Source organism: Dipteris shenzhenensis, chromosome 23, assembly GCF_047967505.1.
Source record: "Dipteris shenzhenensis isolate YYH24624 ecotype China chromosome 23, Dip_SZ_1.0, whole genome shotgun sequence".
NCBI classification, from domain to species: domain Eukaryota; kingdom Viridiplantae; phylum Streptophyta; class Polypodiopsida; order Gleicheniales; family Dipteridaceae; genus Dipteris; species Dipteris shenzhenensis.
This window is the reverse complement of record NC_141618.1, coordinates 28,001,601-28,024,137: the sequence shown is the minus strand read 5'-3', so window position 1 is coordinate 28,024,137 and position 22,537 is coordinate 28,001,601. Positions and strand designations below refer to the sequence as shown.

General features: G+C 38.2%; 1 pseudogene; it reads left to right on the top strand.

The window, feature by feature from the left end:
- Window positions 1-16,675: 16,675 nt before the first annotated feature.
- The window catches only part of LOC147887210 (uncharacterized), a 32,986-nt pseudogene continuing 27,124 nt past the window's right edge, over window positions 16,676-22,537 (top strand).

Genomic DNA, 22,537 nt, shown 5'->3' with positions numbered 1-22,537 from the left:
TTGGAATTACGTAATTTTTTATTTAAAATATGAAAATGTAAATATTTTGTTTTTAAAAATCATCTTTTAAAAAAAAGAGATTAAAGCTATTTTTTAAAATAGTGCCATTTTTATTTAAATAAAAAAATATTTAAATTTTATTTTTAAAAATGATCTTTGAAAAAAAATAATAAGAGTTTATAGAAAAATGTAATCTAATTATAAAATATTTCAAAATTTCAAATGCATTTCAAAATTTTTTTTAATAATTTTTTTTAATTACGTAATTTTTTATTTAAAATGTGAAAATGTAAATATTTTGTTTTTTAAAATCATCTTTAAAAAAAAAGAGATTAAAGTTATTTTTTAAATTAGTACTATTTTTATTTAAATAAAAAAACCTTTAAATTTTATTTTTAAAAATAAAATATTTCTAAATTTCAAGTGCATTTTAAAGTTTTTTTATTTTTTTTATGATTACGTAATTTTTTATTTAAAATGTGAAAATGTAAATATTTCGTTTTTTAAAATCATCTTTTAAAAAAAAGAGATTAAAGCTATTTTTTAAATTAGTGCCAATTTTATTTAAATAAAAAAACGTTTAAATTTTATTTTTAAAACTGATCTTTGAAAAACAAAGAAAATAAGAGTTTATAGGAAAATGTAATCTAATTATAAAATATTTCAAAATTTCAAATGTATTTTAATTTTTTTTAAATAGTTTTTTTTAATTACGTAATTTTTTATTTAAAATGTGAAAATGTATATATTTTGTTTTTTAAATTCATCTATTTATAATTATAAAATATTTCTAAATTTTAAATGCATTTTAAAGTTTTTTATTTTTTTTTGAATTACGTAATTTTTTATTTAAAATGTAAAAATGTAAATATTTTGTTTTTTAAAATCATCTTTTTAAAAAAAAGATTAAAGTTATTTTTTAAATTAGTGCTATTTTTATTTAAATAAAAAAACGTTTAAATTTTATTTTAAAAAATGATCTTAAAAAAAAAAGAAAATAAAAGTTTATAGGAAAATGTAATGTAATTATAAAATATTTCAAAATTTCAAATGCATTTTAAAATTTTTTTAAATAATTTTTTTTAATTACGTAATTTTTTATTTAAAATGTGAAAATGTATATATTTTGTTTTTTAAATTCATCTATTTAGAAAAAGAGAGATTAAAGTAGGTTTTATGTTATTTTTCAAATTGGTGCTATTTTTATTTAAATAAAAAAATGTTTAAATTTTAGTCGTAAAAATCATCTTTTAAAAAAAAAGAAAATAAGAGTTTAAGGTAGCTTTTATGTTATTTAAGTTAGTGAAGTTTTTATTTAAATGTCAGAAAGTATATATTTTGTTTTTTAAAATCATCTATTAAAAAAAAAGAGATTAAAGTAGTTTGCATGTTATTTTTTAAATTAGTGAAGTTTTGAATTAAATATAACGTTTAAATTTTGTTTTTAGAAATCATCTATTAAAAAAAAGAAATTATTGCGGTGTGCTATGAGGGCACTGCAAGATGCTAGGGCACCCCCTCACTTGGTTGCGAGTCTAGATTCAGTCATTGAGGCTCTGGGTCGATTGAACACAGTTGAGGACGTTGTGGATAGCTTTCACGCACAGGGCTGAGGCAGAGATCACTGGTCATGGCTTGGATTGGAGAGCCATTCGACAGTTGTTTGAGCGTGAGTCACCTCACAGGCAGGCCTTAGAGGATATGTTTTGGGATGGTCACACTGAGGCAATGCGACCATGATCAGGGCTGCCCTTGCATATTTTACGTTGTAGGCACCCCGTCATAGCAGCACACATTTATCCGAGATATCTTACTGCGAATAGTGGTCGATTGCCTCACAACCGTTAGATAGCCAAGTCATTTGCCATGCAGCTATACGCTGAGTTTGTGCTTGGTCATCGGGTAGACTACCTTAGTACCCATCTAGGATCAGGAGCGGGACATGGTAGGATGGGGCATCAGGAGCATCAGACTGCAAGTGTTCGACGTCGACGCGAGGCACCACAGTTGCACACTATTCCTACACTGGCATTGCGAGCTGTTGGAGGATGGATTAGGGGGGATGTTCATTCAGTGGCATCATCCTTGCATGACATGGTCTCTGCCCTATCAAGATCACTTTCGGTTCCACCTCCCCCACCCCCCACATCTATGGAGCCTCCCACATCTACACCACCTCCCACATCACCGCCTCAGCATGAGATGGAGACTCGAGACGCACGGATTGCAGAGTTGGAGGCATTGTTGGCCGAGTCTAGGGACGGTTAGTTATTCTGGTAGAGCTTCAGACATCATTGCAGTAGTGGGTGGAGCAGCAGCGGGGCCGAGACCAGCGTCTTCTACATGTAGAGACGATTACTCGTGCTGGATTTGAGGCACGAGTATTCATAGATGCACAAGTTTGGGAGCTGAGATGCACATACATAGAGGAGGCGAGGGAGGCAGAGATGGCAGCGGTGGCTCATGCAGCATGCCCTCCTCTTCATCAGGATGAGGTTGGCCCATCTCATGCAGGAGATGAGGCTGGCCCATCTGATCCAACTTTGCCTGAGGGCACACAGCGGACGATTGGGCAGCGGGTCATATAAGAGCCATGTCAGAGGATGACTAGAGGATCATATGTGGAGTTATCAGATTCTGATTCAAGATGATTGTTTAGGCTTCACACATTTCTTGTTTAGGGATGCACTTCTACACGATGATGATGATGATGTACACATTCATTTTGGTACTTTCATGATATTGTTCTTACTTTTATGATGTATGAGCATTTTCGTACTTTCATGATGTTCTTCTTACTTTGTTTATCTCAGTTTATAGTTTGTTCAAATCTAGCATAAACATTTAAAATTAGGAGTATGATTTTGAATTTCAAATATCTCAATTCACACATCTAATACATAAGGTATTTTAAAAAGAATGCCATGTGAAGTAATTGTAAACATTAAGCATTGAAAAAGTGTTCAAGTATAAGGTCTCTCTCTCTCTCTCTCTCTCTCTCTCAAGCTATGAATTTTAGCATTTTGAATATCATATTGAATTTCGTATATCTCAATTCTTGCAATTATTACACTAAACCTAAGAGCCGTGCGAAGTTTCATCCCCATGTGTGTATTTAAAATTAAGAGTATGATTATGAATTTTAGATATCTCAATTCACACATCTAATACATAAGGTATTTTAAAAATAATGCCGTGTGTCATAATTGTAAACATTAAGCATTGAAAAGGTGTTCAAGTATAAGGTCTCTCTCTCTCTCTCTCTCTCTCTCTCTCTCTTTCTAGAGCTCTCTCGTGCTATGAACTTTATCATTTTGAATATCATATTGAATTTTGTATATATCAATGCTTGCCATTTTCATACATAGTCACTAGTAGGGATTATACCTTCCACGTGGCACATACAAAATCAGTTGGAGACCAAATCTTGTGTGGATGTATGCATTATACCTTCCATGTGGCACATACCAAAATCAGTTGGAGACCAAATCTTGCATGGATGTATGTCTAGGGTAGCCTAAGAGCCGTGCAAAGTTTAATCCCCAACAGATAAGTCCACATGCATATTTGGTTAGTACGTGCGCCATTTTTCGTATGCAATCACTAGTAGGGAGTGCTTGCAAAAATGTATGCATTATACCTTCCACGTGGCACATACCAAATTAGTTGGAGGCCAAATCTTGCATGGATGTACGTCTAGGGTAGCCTAAGAGCTGTGTGAAGTTTCATCCCCAACAGGGTTTAGGGTTTAGTCGTGCTAGTAGGGATTGTAAAAATGTACGCATTATACCTTCCACGTGGCGCATACCAAATCAGTTAGAAACCAAATCTTGCGTGGATGTATGTCTAAGGTAGCCTAAGAGCCATGTGAAGTTTCATCCCCAATAGGGTTTAGGGTTTAGGGTTTAGTCGTGCTAGTAGGGAATGTAAAAATGTACGCATTATACCTTCCACATGGCGCATACCAAATCAGTTGGAGACCAAATCTTGCATGGATGTATGTCTAGGGTAGCCTAAGAGCCGTGTGAAGTTTCATCCCCAACAGGGTTTAGGGTTTAGGATTTAGGGTTTAGGGTTTAGTCGTGCTATAGGGATTTGTAAAAATCTACGCATTATACCTTCCACGTGGCGCATACCAAATAAGTTGGAGACCAAATCTTGCGTGGATGTACGTCTAGGGTTGCCTAAGAGCCATGCAAAGTTTAATCCCCAACAAATAAGTCGCATACCAAATCAGTTGGAGACCAAATCTTGCGTGGATGTACGTCTAGGGTAGCCTAAGAGCCATGCAAAGTTTAATCTCCAACAGATAAGTCCACATGCGTATTTCGTTAGTACGTGCGCCATTTTTCATACGCAGTCGTGCTAGTAGGGATTGTAAAAATGTACACATTATACCTTCCACGTGGCGCATACCAAATCAGTTGGAGACCAAATCTTGCGTGGATGTATGTCTAGGGCTGGCCTAAGAGCCGCGTGAAGTTTCATCCCCAACAGATAAGTCCATCTGTGTATTTCGTTAGTACGTGCACCATTTTTCATACGTAGTCGTGCTAGTAGGGATTGTAAAAATGTACGCATTATACCTTCCACGTGGCGCATACCAAATCAGTTGGAGACTAAATCTTGCGTCAATGTAAGTCTAGGGTGGCCTAAGAGCCATGCAAAGTTTCATCCCCAATAGATAAGTCCATCTGCATATTTCATTAGTACGTGCGCCATTTTTCATACGTAGTCGTGCTAGTAGGGATTGTAAAAATGTACGCATTATACCTTCCACATGGCGCATACCAAATCAGTTGGAGACCAAATCTTGCATGGATGTACATCTAGAGTAGCCTAAGAGCGGCGGAAAGTTTAATCCCCAATAGATAAGTCCACATGCGTATTTCATTAGTACGTGTGCCATTTTTCATACGTAGTCGTGCTAGTAGGGATTGTAAAAATGTATGCATTATACCTTCCACGTGGCGCATACCAAATCAGTTGGAGACCAAATCTTGTGTGGATGTATGTCTAGGGTGGCCTAAGAGCCGTGCGAAGTTTCATCCCCAATAGATAAGTCCATCTGCGTATTTCGTTAGTACGTGCGCCATTTTTCATACGTAGTCATGCTAGTAGGGATTGTAAAAATGTACGCATTATACCTTCCACGTGGTGCATACCAAATGAGTTGGAGACCAAATCTTGTGTGGATGTATGTCTAGGGTAGCCTAAGAGCCGTGCAAAGTTTAATCCCCAACAAATAAGTCCACATGCATATTTCATTAGTACGTGCGCCATTTTTCATACGTAGTCATGCTAGTAGGGATTGTAAAAATGTACGCATTATACCTTCCACGTGGTGCATACCAAATCAGTTGGAGACCAAATCTTGTGTGGATGTATGTATAGGGTGGCCTAAGATCCGTGTGAAGTTTCATCCCCAACAGATAAGTCCATTTGCGTATTTCGTTAGTACGTGCGCCATTTTTCATGCGTAGTCCTGCTAGTAGGGATTGTAAAAATGTACGCATTATACCTTCCATGTGGCGCATACCAAATCAGTTGGAGACAGCATGGATTTATTTCTAGGGTGGCCTAAGAGCCGTGCAAAGTTTCATCCCCAACAAATAAGTCCATCTGCATATTTCGTTAGTACGTGTGCCATAGCTTTGCCGCAATCATGCTAGTAGGGATTGTAAAAATGTATGCATTATACCTTCCACGTGGATCATACCAAATCAGGTGGAGACCAAATCTTGCATGGATGTATGTCTAGGGTGGCCTAAGAGTCATGCAAAGTTTCGTCCCCAACAGAAATGTCCACATGCATATTTCGTTAGTACGTGCACCATTTTTCATATGTAGTCGTGCTAGTAGGGACCAACAGATAATCCACACGTGTATTTCGTTAGTACGTGCGCGAATTTTCTTAGTCACGTTTTTAAAATGTCCTAAAGCACAAAACACGATTACAACATTACTACTAATAAACAATCTTTTGTTTTACAAACACAACAAATCCCATTGAGAAGACATCGGACATCATGTATAAAATAGAATCTAATACAATGATGTTTATGAATGTATACAACCATCAGAGTGAAATACAAAATATGATCCATGAAAATTACAATGGTACGGTCACACAGTGAGCCTATGCATATCGAATACAAAAATGTGTAATCAACTAGTGATACCCAATAAAAATCAATCTGATCAACTGATGATCCCAAAAAATATGATATGTAATGTGCTACTCCTCAGGATCAGCTCTCATGCCAATAGTTGCAAGTATGCTCTCGTGATCTGCCACTCCAAGGTGCCATCGTGGAGTGGATGTCGCCTTGCGAGTGCGAACACGACTCAAAGTAATCTTGATCGCAACAACAAGATGAGAATACATGTATGCCTCCTGATCTGCCATGTACTCCTGGAACTCAATATAGCAACCACGCCTCTGTATTTGCTGAAAATAGTGGCCACCTACGATCATGCTATGAGCATTGAAGTTCATCCCATGCCCATCCACTGTATCCTCATTCAACACACTCTTCAGCATAGAGCATTGCAACAAGTAATAATCCACACCCTCCTCATTGCTCTCCGAAGCAATAACCGCGAAGATATCACCAATATGCAACACATCTGTAAGATGGTCATAATCTCTAGAGGAATTGAATCCCGCATCCTGATCATCATCATGTACCTCCTCCCAAGGCTGGAAGGGAGAAAGCACTCGCCATACCCATGGATCAGCCCATGGTATCATGGAGCAGCCTCCCTAATCATCATCAATGCATGCAGAGCAAAAACATGCAAACCGTCGAGAAAAGATCACGGGGTGAGACTCACCTATGCTCCTGATGGAATGGAAATCAAGAGTGCCAGACATTGAACGACAATCAAAAGGCCTAGACCGAGCAAGACTCCCAATGTCCATGCACCAAAAATACCAGCTCACCACCCTATCGTCACACGACTGAAACAAGGAGATAGCACTAGTGGATAAGTGCTAGGGATAAGTGCTAGCTGCACCACCACACCACATCATGTGCATCCTTGAAGCGATCGGCACTATGACGCAACTGGTATTGACGCAAAGCATGCTTCACGCAAGCACCTGCACCATCGTGCTCTCCCTTACCGTGCCCTGTCTCGAAGTAGCTCCATGTGATTGGAATGCTTGTCTCATGGTGCCATCTGCAGAACCAAAAAATTGTCTAGCGGATTTGAACTGACCATCACAACCGTCTGACCAGATCCAGCACTGCTGCCATGTGACACCATGATCCCTCAAGAAACTATCATGCAAAGTGAAGCAATGCTGCACAAAATGGGCATCATGTGATCGATCATCACTAATGTAGAAGTGATACTCTCGCACAATGATGCATGAGTCCATGGTGCTATCAATGCCATCCACATGAGCCTATGCATGACGATAGCTAATGTGCATAAATATAGCAACTTGCAATATGGCATTGAAAAAAAATATGACTATTGAAATAATTCAATATAATGAGGCCATAAAAAAATCAATACTCAATCACACGTCACCTGTTCGGAGAAATAATACTCCGATTGGATCTCATGCTGTGGTGCAAAGATGTAACTTCTCCGCAAAGTCCAACACTGAGACAACCACCCCTATAGGAAATGTCCTCAAACATGCACGGAACTGACGATCCTCCCATTTCGCAGTGTGCGAGTGGCATATGTAGCGGTACAGCTTCCCTCGAAAACTGTCAATGAATACAACACGTGGTGTCTCCTTCCCCACAAGCTGCAACCTCCTCGACTATGCACCACCATCTAATGTTAAGGTACTGTACTCATACTACTGCCAATGAACCATCTGCACATCACAAGTATCTAGTGCAACTCGTGGCACTCTAGCAAAGTCACCACACAAAGTACACCTGCCTTCCACACAATCAAGGGAGTGGAATAAAGCATCACCATCTTGTGTACACAATATCGAATGAATGAAGTCACAAGGGCTAGTAGGAAGAGAGTAGGAACCACTCCCCTATGACCATCAAGGGAACGGAATACATCATACATCAATCCAAAATCCACATGGTAGCGACAACAGCATGTGTCACACTCCTTAGAGCATCGCACAAACCATGGCCTGCATCGCTCAAATGACCTCTGCCCAATCCTAAACTCCGAGTGCGCCTCTACAAACTGAGTGTACAACTCAGTCTAGGTGCACTCCAAAAAACATGCACCATGCTCAATGTACACACCGCATGACACCCTCTTCTGCAATGCCTTCTTGAACACCGGGAATGCTCTGCAATGCTCCTCCCAAAACTGTTGTATGAAGGACCTAGTGGAATCATCCAACAATCGATCGCTACGAGGTGCACGACCACTCGAAGCCCAAAGAGCATCAGTCTCACTATCCTCTAGACTCTACCTCCTAATAATGCCTGCTCGCAATGTGCGCGGTGCAATCTGAAGAAGACGTGAAGCGGTACGCACATGGCCTATCATATGAGGTCTACTAATGGTAGCCACAATAGCACGACATGCTGCCAAGGCATCACTGGAGTTCCTATGCTTAATAGAAGCATAGGAACATCGAACACTGCTAAGGATCTCGCTACATACAACCCTATCTCTACGTGCACCAAGACCAGCAAGCCTCCTACACTCTACCAAGTCAGGGTGATCAATCAGGGATGTGAGAAGAGAAGACTGCGAAGCTGGCGTGAGGTCACAAAAAAAAGGCTGCATAATCTTGCTAGTACAACGATGGATATTGGACTTCGACAAGTCACATCGTGAAGCAACACTGCTGCTGCAAGGTGGGGCCAGGGGATCAATGGGAGATGGTAGGGTGGAGGGGGGAAGGGAGGCACCAAGGTTTACGGGGGGAGTGGGAGGGGGAGGGGGGAGGGTGGAGGGGGAAGAGGTAGCTCGGTGGAGGCGCCAAGGGGAACGGGGGGAGGGGGAAGAGGTAGGGGAAGGGCGGAGGCTGGAGGTAGGGGAGCGGATGAGCATGGGGCGACAATGGAGGTGGGGGTGGGGGTGGGGGTGGAGGTGGAGGTGGAGGTGGGATGTAGAGGTGGAGGTGGATCGGTGGTGGTAGCACGAGCTCTAGCTCTAGAGGCTCTCTTGCGCTCACGAGCCTTCCGCTTGCGCTCCTCGTCAATGAGATTTGGGGGGGTTCCTACATCTTTCACGTCTACTAGCTCTACGGCTTTGAGAACCCATTGTCAATGAAAGTAGGATGGAAGGTGTGACAAAGTGATGAGGAGGCAAGAATGGCTAAGAATGGGTGAAATGAACCAAAACGTGGTGTCTTATAGAGAGCCTAACCTCATCCACTAGATTGCTCTTAGATTGCTCTTCATTATTATTGGTGGAGAAGGTGCTAAGATTGAAACTAATTGGTTGGAATCCAACGTTAATTTTGAATATTTGCATCGTTTGATTTTATTCCAGTTTTGTACCTACAAATACTTCGATCGAGGTATGCTATGCCTAGGTCATATACCTCGATTGAGGTATTCAATGCCTCACGCAGGTATAAACCTCGATCGAGGTACATACCCCACAGTCATATACCTCGATCGAGGTATTCTATGCCTCACATAGTTCATAAACCTCGATCGAGGTATTCTATGCCTCGCACATCGTGGTCATAAACCTCGATCGAGGTATTCTATGCCTTGCGCACATCGTGATGTGTATACATGTGGCTGATGTGGCACCATGCATGGTCATGATGTGGCAATATGGTGTGGAATATATGAGTCTCTTCCATGACATGGAAATGTGATGTGGCATGATGAGTTGGCATTCATGAGGTGGTAGATTGACATGGCAAATTGAGGTGGAGGGATTGGTGACGTGGCAAGGTGTGATGACATGGCTCCAAGAGTTCCTGTGATGTGGAATGATGAGGTGGCACATGTGACTGATGTGGCAGCACGTGTGGCAATGTAAGGTGACATGGCAAGGAGTGATGTCACATCTCCTTGATGACATGGCACCACGCAGGGCATGGTTGCAAGGCAAAAATAGATGACTCAGCCTTCCACATGGGCAGCATGAACACTCCAAAGAATTGCCACTAGGGTCAGTGATGCTCCTAGCCTACCTCACCAAGCCTAATACCAAGCCTACCTTGTCTTGGTATTAGGCTTGTGTGGCCCTTTTTCCCCCACAAAAGGGAGATTTCATTCTTGGAGGCCATATCGTACGTTTCCCTTACTCGAATTTAACCAAAATTTTTTCCTCTTATTCATCATGCAGAGGACTAAAAATATTGACATTTTTGAAATGTTTGGTCATGTTTGAGAATTACTAGATTTATTTTTAATATTCTTTGTTGATCCTCAAAGGAGTAAAAGCAAAAATTAAACTTCAATCTTCCTAAATCTAAGGGTTGGATTTGGGATTTGATGATTCAACCACACACCCTTATGGCCTACTAACCTTCCACTGAATTGGATTTGCTTAATTATTCAAAATACTAAAAAAATGTGGTGTGCTACTAAAATACATGTATTTTGACTTTATTTATTATAAATAATTATTTATAATTACATAAATCATTCAAAAAACTACCAATAAATCAAGTTAAGCTCTACATAATGTAAAGAGACCACTTACAAAGTTTCAATAACATTTAATCTAAAATGAGTGAGAAATTTAGAATTTAATATGACACTCTCTGTTCGTGACAAAGGTGTGACCACCCTGGAACCATGCCATGTGACACAAAGAAGTTTTTTGTGTGTGCATCGAATTTTTGATCAGACTGCACAAAAGCAAGTGTGATGTTGTGTCTGAAGACTTCAAAGACTAGATACATAGGGAAGTAGGTGAGATTTGCATTTTTGTGTGCTAAAAAGCTTGTTTTTCCACCTCCTAAGGATTGGGGAGTGAACAAAAAGTGGGCACCCTTAGCTTGCTACTTCCCTGTCCTCTAACTGTCATTCTACCACCTTAAGAGAGAGGCCAAGTTAGCAAGGCTTACTGATCTGTACTCCAAGTCTGCATCCCAATGGACATGGACTTTGAAATGATAACAATTTATCTTTCAACCTTGCCTTAGCCCAGATCCTACTGGACATTTTGATGAGATGCAACAAAATGAGGAATGCCAAGTAGGGTTACTTTTATTTTCATTATCAAAGCCATGTACTAGTTTAAACAGATGCAATTGGAGGGCATCCCTCCAAATGCTATTACATTTGTTTGCAGATTGAAAGCTTGTGGCAGCATAGGTGCTATAGACAAGGATTGAGAAATACATGCTAAGATTACCATAATGCTTTAAGAGAGAGGCCAAGTTAGGAAGGCTTACTGATCTGTACTCCAAGTTATTTTCAATAAACATGCTTGTAACTACCCTATCATTTATATAGATTTGTGCCGTTGCTGCTATCCACCATCTTGCTTTCCCAAAATGTTTGTGACTGCATTCTCATGTAACACCACCTCTATTCTTGGCCTTCTTGGGCTTGCACTCTTAGTAAGCCTCCTGAGAGATCCTCTAGCCTTTGTCAACTTGCGTGTTCAAGCTCGAGAGAGTGCTGTGAAGTATCCCTGGCCTCCCTGCTGCTCTCGATGCAGCCCAAACCTGAGCCAAGATGGATGCTAATCACTGGCCTCCCTGCTGCGCGCAAGATAATACCTTGGCCCCATCAGTGGGGCCCTATTATGGGGCAAATGCCCACCTGATCTGGCCAGCCATAGTCTGTGTAGATACCCAACAAATGAGGCCTATGCTGATGGCCTGCCACATGACAGGAACTTGTTGGCCCAATGAAACTTGTTACTCCTTGCAAACTGCTCATGTCCATTATCTGCAGTCTACCAACCTATCCTCCTTCTGCAAAGTACCAAGCATCCTTGGTTTGTTTCAACCCGGTCATTCTCCAACATCTGCAAACTCGAGCCTCAAAACTTATAAAGTGAGAACGTTGGAACTGCTCCATGTACCTCTTCCCAACTGATCCCTTTTTGGTAAATCTAGAACTCCTCACAGCTATCTTCAGAACCAACCTATTGTTGAGCTCCATTCAGGTCCCAATCCCAAGCCTTCCAAGGTAACATGTGATCCCTCCTGTTCACTGTTCAGAATCATGCCGTTGGTCCACTGCAGCCCGAGAATATTTTGAATAGTTTGTGCTATCTCGGTTGCATGTAGCTCCCAGATGGCTATCTGGGCAACCCATCCATCGTGCGGGCCTGTATGTAGTGTCTTTAGACTGCTTTGACTCCTTTTTAGTCCGTATGGCTGTGTAAGGCAGCCTTCTTTAGCCACAATCTGAGTCAAAACAGTTGCAAACTATTTTGGGTGGAAAAGAGGATAAGATACCAGATGGTGGTGGTAATGGTATAGATGGATGCAGGTGGAGGGCGTCCTCCCACTGCTGTCACATGTATTTGCATCTTGAAAGCTTGTGGTAGCATCCGATCCATAGTAAAAGTCCAAGAAACACACCTTGAGAATGATAGACTAAAATTGGAAAGAGGTCATTTTGTTGGCAGCAACTTGGCTGGTGTGTATGCCAAGTTTGGATTCCTTGTGGGATCAAGCGATGTATTTTGACAGGCTTGTGCTCACGAGGTAGTCTTATGAACTACAATAATTGGAGCATATGTTGAACATGGGCTTTGTGAGGAAGAGCTAAACTATTTTGAACGTATGCAATTGGGGAGTGTCTTGATGAGTGATCCTAGAGTTCTCTCCCTTGTTTGGGCTTTGCAGGCCGTGCCTGGCCATGTGGCAAGCTACCACTAGCCCAGGCTCTCTTGGCATGAGCCTGACTTACTTCAAGTCCATTTTACTGGTCCAATCCTTGCCCCTTTCCATTGCATACCAACCCAAGCCACATCTGCCCTTGTACTAGCACTTGTGCAGCCTTAGATCTAATGCTCTGCTTTTGTGTAGCCATTGGTGCTGATCCATACCATAGGTATGTCTGATCCTAGATGTGATCTAGCAACTCCATGCTGTTGTCTCCTCCGGACCTGCCATGTCAACAGACTGAATCCATATGGTTCTTTTTAGTCTCCTCTCCCAGGTTGTAACAGTTTTGAGCCATCTATAGGAGTTGGCACGTGTTGGTTTACTGATTAAACATCATCATGAGGAGATGCCTATGGTATGGATGCCTATATCGAAATAGAGCAAAAAATTCAAGGTTGCACAAGTGTAGGCAAAAATCAATGAGCCGGAAAATATTACACTTGACTCGTATGCCGATATGGAAACTCTAGAACAAGGTTAAGAGATTCATGCAACTATGACTAGCAACAAATAAGAGTCACATGGATGTGTCCAGGGTTCGAAAATCGTGGCTGATGTTATCAATAAGAGATTATAGGTGGGAATCTATGGTTTGGTACTGGCTTTGGGCATCTTGCTCCATGTTTGTGTCATAATCATGAGCTTCTCCATTCACTTTATGGCAAGCAGTCCTCTATTTTAGTTCGTGGCTCCTTGTGCTATGTCTATTCAGCTGCTTCTACAGTGTTTGTCTCCTATGCGAGGTTTCGAAAATGGTGGCAGGTCAACCTACGTGTTCAAGCTCCAGAGAGTGTTGTGAAGTATCCCTGTCCTCCCTGCTGCTCTCAATGCAGCCCAAACCTGAGGCAAGATGGATGCTGATCACTAGCCTCCCTGCTGCGTGCAAGATAATACCTTGGCCCCATCGATGGGGTCCTGTTATAGGGCAAATGCCCACCTGATCAAGCCAACCACAATCTATGTAGATACCCGACAAACGAGCCCTATGCTGATGGCCTGCCAAGAACTTGCTAGCCCAATGAAACTCATTACTCCTTGCAAACTGCTCATGTCCATTATCTGTAGTCTACCAACCTGTCCTCCTTCTGCAAAGTACCAAGCATGCTTGATTTGTTTCAACCCAATCATTCTCCAACATCTGCAAACTCGAGCTTCAGAACTTATAAAGTGAGGACCTTGGGACTGCTCCACGTAGCTCTTCCCAACTGATCCCTTTCTAGTAAATCTGGAACCCCTCACAGAATCACTATCACTTTCTTGCATGAAGAGATCCAATGATAGAACATTCAGGAGCCACTCTTGTCTGCACCTTTTGGCTAGCTCACCTTTCTCCGCTAGCACCAGTCCTCCATTGGTTTCAATCTGCACTATGGGAGAGCTCTAATCTGTGCATTGAGTGTTCTTGATCTCTTCAAACTGATATAGCTTCAAGTAGTCAATTAGCTCTTGTGTGCCAAGTTGCTCCTAAAGGTACTTGCACTTGAAAACCTTGTGGAGGCAGCTTGGTGATTCAGAGTTTCCAATTGGCATTAGCTTGACGTTCTTCTAGCTCATCCTTGTTGCTTCGATGGCCATGCTATTGATGCTTGCAATTTGAGCTGCTATGCATGGGTGATTGCCAACAACCTCAAAGTTTTTTGTACTACAAAATTGATCCATTGAATTTTAAAAAATGCAAAATACTATGTACAAAATACAAAATCATACATTTCTAAAAACAAAGTACCATGTGCAAAATGTAAAGTGCTATGTTCTATATCCCAAACTCAAATTGCTACACACTATATGCAACATGCTATGTGCAAAATGCAAAATCATATGAACCCAAGGAAGGGCACGTTCCTTGGTCTTATAATTTTTGGAGAGGAAATGTGCCAACTCTCCCCCCACATGAATGTGTGGTTAAGTTTATTTGTTTATGTGTTGGATACAAAGTGCTATTTGCTAAACACAAAAATGATAGTTGATCAATGCTAAGTGCTAATTCTAAATGCGAAGTGATATGTACAAAATTTAGAGTGCTATTTCTCAAATTCAAATTGCTACCAAATATATACAAGGTGATAAATGAAAACTGCTATATCCCAAATTCAAATAGCTACAAATGTTTGGCTTAAGTTCCCCATCCTTTGAGTTAGAATCACTATCACTTCCTTGGCTGAAGAGATCCGGTGATAGAACATTTAGGAGCCACTCTTGTCCACACCCTTTGGCTAGCTCACCTTCCTTCGCTAGCACCAATCCTCCATCAGTTTCAGTCTGCACAGTGGGGGAGCTCCAATCTGTGCATTGAGTGTTCTTGATCTCTTCAAGCTAATGTAGCTTCGAGTAGTCAAGTAGCTCTTGTGTGCCAAGTTGCTCCTAAAGGTACTTGCGCTTCAAAACCTTGTAGAGGCAGCTTGATGATTCAGAGTTTTCAATTGGCATTAGCTTGACGTTCTTCTAGCTCGTCCTTGTTGGTTCGATGGGCATGCTATTGATGCTTGCAATTTGAGCTGCTACGCATGGGTGATTGCCAACAACCTCAAAGTTTTTTGTACTACAGAATTGATCCATTCAATTTTCAAAAATGCAAAATACTATGTACAAAATACAAAGTTATACATTTCTAAAAACAAAGTATGATGTGCAAAATGCAAAGTGCTATGTTTTGTATCCCAAACTCAAATTGCTACATACTATATGCAAAATGCAAAATCATATGAACCCAAGGAAGGGCACGTTCCTTGGTCTTATAATTTTTGGAGAGGAAATGTGCTGAATCTCCCCCCACATAAGTTTATTTGTTTATGTGTTGGATACAAAGTGCTATTTGCTAAACACAAAAATGCTAGTTGATCAATGCTAAATGCTAATTCTAAATGCAAAATGATATGTACGAAATTTAGAGTGCTATTTCTCAAATTCAAATTGCTACCAAATATATACAAAGTGATAAATGAAAATTGCTATATCCCAAATTCAAATAGCTACAAATATATGCAAAAAAATATAAAAAACTCCTATGTGCAAAAAGAAAGATCTATTTACCATGTTCTATATTCGAAATGCTATATGCTACATTCAAATTCCCATATGCTATATTTAAATTGGTATCAACATAAACTAGAGACATTATAAATTTTGAGTGAAAATAATAAAGTGTTAACAACCTTGATATTTTGTTTGCAGATTATTCAAATTGGTGAATTTCAAGTAATTTTTAATGCTCTCATCCACAACGGAAAAATAAAGTAGGTGCTTCTACTTCAACATATAATTTACTTTACAAATATGAAAAGGTCTCTTATTGAAAGGAGAGAACGTGCTTCCTACATTAGCATAGAAAACAAGAAAAGATGCTTACAACCAAGTTTCTCCTCATGGTTATTCATCAATAATTTTCTAAAAGAATGGAACCAAATCACTTCTCAATATATTTCAAAGATGCAATATTGTGTATATTATGGTAGAATAGAATTTAACACAGGTTCTTTTACAAAGTTAAAATCAGTAATATCACTATTAGAATCAAGTATAACACCATATGACTTATCCAATATGTTCATAAGTTTGCATGTAGAAAATGGCCTAGGACATAGATAAAAAATGGCTTGTAAAGCATGCATAGATAGTCCATTCAGAAAGTTGTACTCAGTTCCCTATGATCCAGACTATTTACAGAATGTATTAGGTGTGGACATATTTCAAATGCAAATGCTTTCTATAATCGATATATCCCTAAACGTTTGTTAAGGTATTACATCTTTAGTAATAGGTATACTACAAAGGAGATCGATGTTGGATAATCCACTAATATGTTGGAATCACCAACAAAGATTCTGTAGTAACTCAACAAACTTACTATCAACAACAAAACAGGTTCTAGCGTTTAACTCTAGAACAAACCCCATATTTAAAAAATACTTAACAATGTATGAACGACTGCATCCAAAACTAGGAGTAAGTGTTCTTTCTTCAGAAGTTATTTCTGATATTCTTGAAAGACACTCTGCTGACTCACCATTTGATCTTATGAAAACTGCACATGAGGACAACTACTTGTCATTACTAGAACAAATCAACATGCTACCTACAACTCATCAATTAAAAAAAAATACATCACATGAAGTCAGGACAGTTGTACTTTGTGATTCAACAAGAATTATTGAGCGTTAGCTCATAACATCTATGGAAGGTCTGTCACAATGTGACGAATTAACAATAGAGTATGCATTATTCCCATTCCTCTATCCTTTCGGATATGGTGCTCATGATGGCAAGATATTCTTCAATGTATATTTAAAAATGAGAATATCAACATTGTTCTCCGTGTTCACTCTTTACAAACCATACTTGTTATTGATGTACCAAATACGTCAATCTATTTTAATAGCAAACTCTACTCAAACTACAGTATTACAAAGAGATATTGACCAACAAAGACAACAAGATCCAAGAATAACTGAACAAGAGATAATTAGACGTATTCTTAAGTTTTAGATACCAAATTCTATTCCTGGATCTCGTTCATGGCATCATAGAAACTTAAAAGATCTAATGGCAATGGTTGACACATGGGGCCTTCCCAATATATTCCTTACACTTACTGCAGATGAGGTATCAACCACAAGATGGTGTGAAATCGATCAAATAGAAACCATTGCTAAACAATTCAATAAAAACTTCACATGGAGAGATTGTCCAGTCGAATGCACAGTGCTCTTCCATGTTAGATTGCAACAATTCTAAGCAAGATATATTCTGTGTGATAAAGGACTACTAGGTAGAGTCAACCATCACATCATAAGATATGAGGTATAAAATAGAGGATCTATGCATGCACACATGTTGCTATGGATAGATGCACAAGAAATAGATATTATATCAAACCAGATAGATGCACATATCCCTTACATGAATGATTTTAATAACTGGCCAAATAATTCAATTCAAAGAAATCTTAACTATATGGTAAAGAGAAAACAAATCCACACATGTAGGCCAACATGTAATCTATTCGACTCAACCACAAACCACAAATGCAAATACAGATTTCCATATCCAATACATTTAGATACTAAACCTACTATAGATCCTCTCACACAAAGATGGATCTACTTTTGTCCATCACTAGAACATTGTAATGTCGTTCCATACCATGCAGGAATATTACTCTTGTGGCAAGCACATATGAATATTCAAAAATAACAAGCACAGGCCTCTCATATTACCTTCTAAAATATGCTATGAAAACCAAACCCATGGGACACATGGACTTGAATCCTGGTCGAAACTTCTAGGACTAGATAATCTAGATCCAATTAAATTAAAAATGATATCTGCATACATTCTTTCAAAGCCAACATCTCCAACAGAGGTAGCATTGTCATGCTTACAAATATCTACCATTCAAAGAAGCGAATCTGTACATTTCATTGACTCCTCTCCCCCATCTATGTGCCAAAAATACCTTCATGAACATTGTGTTTCTATAATGCATCCTATAGATACATATTGCGGTCGTCCAAGTGTCATGGAGGACTTGACCTTCTATGAATTTTGGAAAAAATACAATGTCCAAAAGTCAAAGAAAAAAAACAAAGATAACATAACTATCGTAGATTCTTTCGGAAATTATGTGTATCCATCAACACGGATCGTACAATCACAGATTACCACCCTGCTCATCATTTTGAACGATTTTTTTACAACCTTCTACTAAAGAACATAAATTTTAGAAATGAGAATGAGCTCATTTTTGAAAACAATCATACAAAATCTTACTTCTTCGAATGCCATATCCAAGACCTTGTAAAAACAGAAGAAGACATCAAAAATTTTTTCGATCAATATTGCAAAGTGCACTTGCTAATAGATCAAAATTGCCACCAACTAACAAACATGATACTCCAAAAAAGCCCATTACGTGTTATTCAGAACTCCTTCATGGCTTCAACCGACCTTCATGAAGATACCAATATACATAACACAACATGCACAAAATTACTTCAAATGTTGAACGAGTTCAAGGATTTTGAAAATGCAACTCTTTCTTCTGAACAACAAGAAGTTTACAAAAAGATAAATGGATCACCCACAAGACTTCATGTCATTTGTGGTACTCTTGGTTCAGGAAAGACATTTATGATCAAGTACATTACTTATAATTATGTAAAACAAGGAAAATCGATTGTTCTAGCAGCAACAACAGGAGCTATTGCAATGATACTAAGTCGATTAGCAACTACTATCCATCATCAGTTTGCTCTACCAAAGAGACACGATATGTTTCGGGCCTCCTTACCAGTGTCAGACGAACGATACATAGAATTGCAAAGTGCAGAAATCATAATAATTGATGAGATCTCAATGATGACATGCCAAACATTAAACACAATAATCAGACAACTGTGCAAAACTTGCAAGCAAACAATCTTGCATCCTTTTGAAAATAAAAAGATGCTCTTATTCGGAGATATGTCCCAGTTACCTCCAGTATGCAAATGCAAGGTGCAAGAAAATGAATTCTGTAGAAAATGCTATATTGGAAACTCGGGTTTTTGGACAACTGCAACCTTTTCATTCCTTCACACATCAATACGTCACCTAGAAGATCCAACATACATAGAATTCTTAAACATAATTAGAATAAGACAACCAACAGTAGAAGAGATTCAGTATTACCTAGGTAATTTAATCATAAGTGATAGTGAACCAAATGATTTCATTGACAAGGACACAACTATATTGTGCACCCATCAAAAATACACACGATACTATAATGAGCTCATACTACATAAGAAATTCAAAGAGCATCAAATTAAAAGCTTCACCATAACATCCAATGTAGATCAAATCTTAGAATTAAAAGAATGGATAATGGATCCAAATTTCCACTCCATACAACAAATACAATAGGAGCAAAAGTGATGATCATAGAAAATATAGATCTCACAATTGCAGCTACAAATGGTGCTATTGCAAGTGTCATATCACTAGAAATAGATAATAACACAAACAACATTTTAAAAATTCATGCCAAGATCTTATCAACAAATGAAAAAATCATTACTACGATCAAAACATAAACGAAAGGTATTAAACTCAATATGGTATCACAAAACAACTTTTCCAATCACACTAGCATATGCAATTACAGGACACAAGTCACAAGGATGCACACTCAAAGGAAAGGCTCTTGTAGTAATACAAAAATCATTTGCACCAGGACTAACATATGTCATGCTTTCACTAGTCACCACTCGAAAGAACTTAAGAATCTTAAATAAAATCAATCCATCTGACTTCATTCCAATGCTTACATGAACTTTAAAAAAATAGTAATCAATAGAAAATCCTTTTATTAAATATTCATCATTTAAGAGAAAAGAAACTTTTGATATACAAACTAATATGCGGGATCTATCAAAAAACTTATTTGAAGAACAACAACAATAAAATATGGCAACATCAGATGAGGCACATTTTCAATATTAAGCATTGTAGTATTTCTTCACATTAGTTTATATTCTAATTTATAATAGATTACTATTTCGCAGATCTTTAATCAATTCAAAAGTAAAGCCCGATTGGATCAACAAGATCAAGACAAATCAATAAAAAGAACAAAGGGACAAAATTACTTCTTGTATATAGCTCAAATGCATCTTGCAAACATGGCTGGAAAGGAACCAAATGAATACATTTATGGATGGAGCACACTGCAAGACCATAGGAATTTCATGGATAACAATCAACATGAAGTACAACAATGGAAGGCAGAACATGGGGACAAAGAAATAAGAGCAAACGATTAGTAACCCAATTTTATTTCTAAAAAATGATTAAAATTTAAATTTTAAAAATACAATAAATAACATATACATAATATCAATTCAAACATAACGCAGGTCTAACTAAGTACATAATTCAAAAAATCACAAAAGAGGACGATATCATTACTCCAATGATGTTGAGAACAAAAGCACAAGCTATAATAGATAAGCACTCATAAGGAATTTCAGCTTATTGCCTTGAACTTCTACACTTTGGCTACAATGTAAGCTTAGCCGAATTCCTCAAAATAGATTGTAAGACTAGAAATGTAATACTAGCAGAGTTCAACAACATGTTCCAAACAGATAAAAAACAAGCAAAAGAGTTGCCATTTACCATAGAAGGTATAACTTCCATTATTGATTTAAATTTTGCAAAAGAAGCATATGGCGAACATTTTGAACACAAGAAAAACTCATCGTACTTCATTTTTCTATTTCAAATAGGAAATCGCAGAGAAGATAAAGAAAAAGGCACAAAAGGCCCATATTACATATATTCTATTCTATGTATTGCTACAGAAAAAAGATATATTGGACAAACTAGAAATCTTGAAAAACGGATAGCACAACACCAAACGAATCCTCCATTAAAATTGAAACATGATGTTAACAGGTACAAACCATTCAAGTCGAACTTCAAAACAGAAATCCTAGCCACCACAAACTTTAAAAGCAAAGTGGATACACTTGAAGAGAAATACATAAGAGAACTAAAAACAACTGACTTGAAATATGGATACAATAACCTCAGTGGAAATCCAACATCTACAAAAAAATTTTACTTTCTCAAAAATAGAGACATAATCTAGTATATTTAAGTAGAAGCCCATTTTCAATACATGTAAAGGACTTCCTATTTCAAACTATAGTTACATCATACTCTTGAAGGACTCTTAATTCATAACATATATTACTCATTTTTTTTGGTTTTCAAAGCATTACTACTTTTTTTCAATACACATAAAATAATTCATGTATAACCTGTATTAAAAAATGCTTACAAAAGCATCATGTTTTTAGTGATATATAACTCCATTTATAACAATTCCAATAATAACCACTTTTAGGTATACTATATAAATTTTCATGTATTGTTACTCTTATAATAATATTATAGTGTATTTTTAAAAATTCTGCTATTATAGTGCTCTTCTTCATATCATAATTAATTCTTCTCAAATTGCAAGTTTACATAAATCTAAGTTCTAAATTCACTTTAACAATCAAATCAAGATGGAAAATATTATTTAACAATTTTTATGAAATAGCACTAAATTCATTCATATATATTCTAGCTCAATACAGCTACCTGCCCGGATCTAGTTAACATGTTTATGCATTATTGATCTTAAAAAAAAAAAAAGGGTTTTTTTCAATTAGCATTCATTTCATTATAACAATGTTAGCTCTTCATTTATCGTTTTGAAAGCGATCATCAAGATGGGTACGAGTTCGAGTGCAATAGTAAAAAAACTAACTTCCTTGATCGAAGATGTTCATTTACGAGTCCGATTGTGATAATATGTTCTTGCATGTATCATCTATTATTTGTTTGTAATGACTCATGTTTGGTCCTTCTTGATCTTATCCTTTCCTTCAGAGTAATGGAATGCCCAAATCCCTGCCTATCTTCTCTCAATTTGTCCCTATAGCTCACTTTCCCGCAATTGTAAGCATGGATGTGCTTCAGCTTCATGTGAAGGAAAAGATCGCACATGACTCCAAGTGGATCAAGGCCAATAGTCAGGCGCACATGTGCCATTGGGATGGAGCCACAAGACACTTGGAGAACCATGCATTGAATTCTACACAGGTTTACTTGAAGGACCTGAAGAAGCTTTGGCATGTTAGGGACATGCCTGATATCTACAAGGAATATCATGTTAAAGATATAATGGGATGTGTGCATGTCTTCTTGAGCCGTGGATACATCAATGAACAAGAGTACGATTAC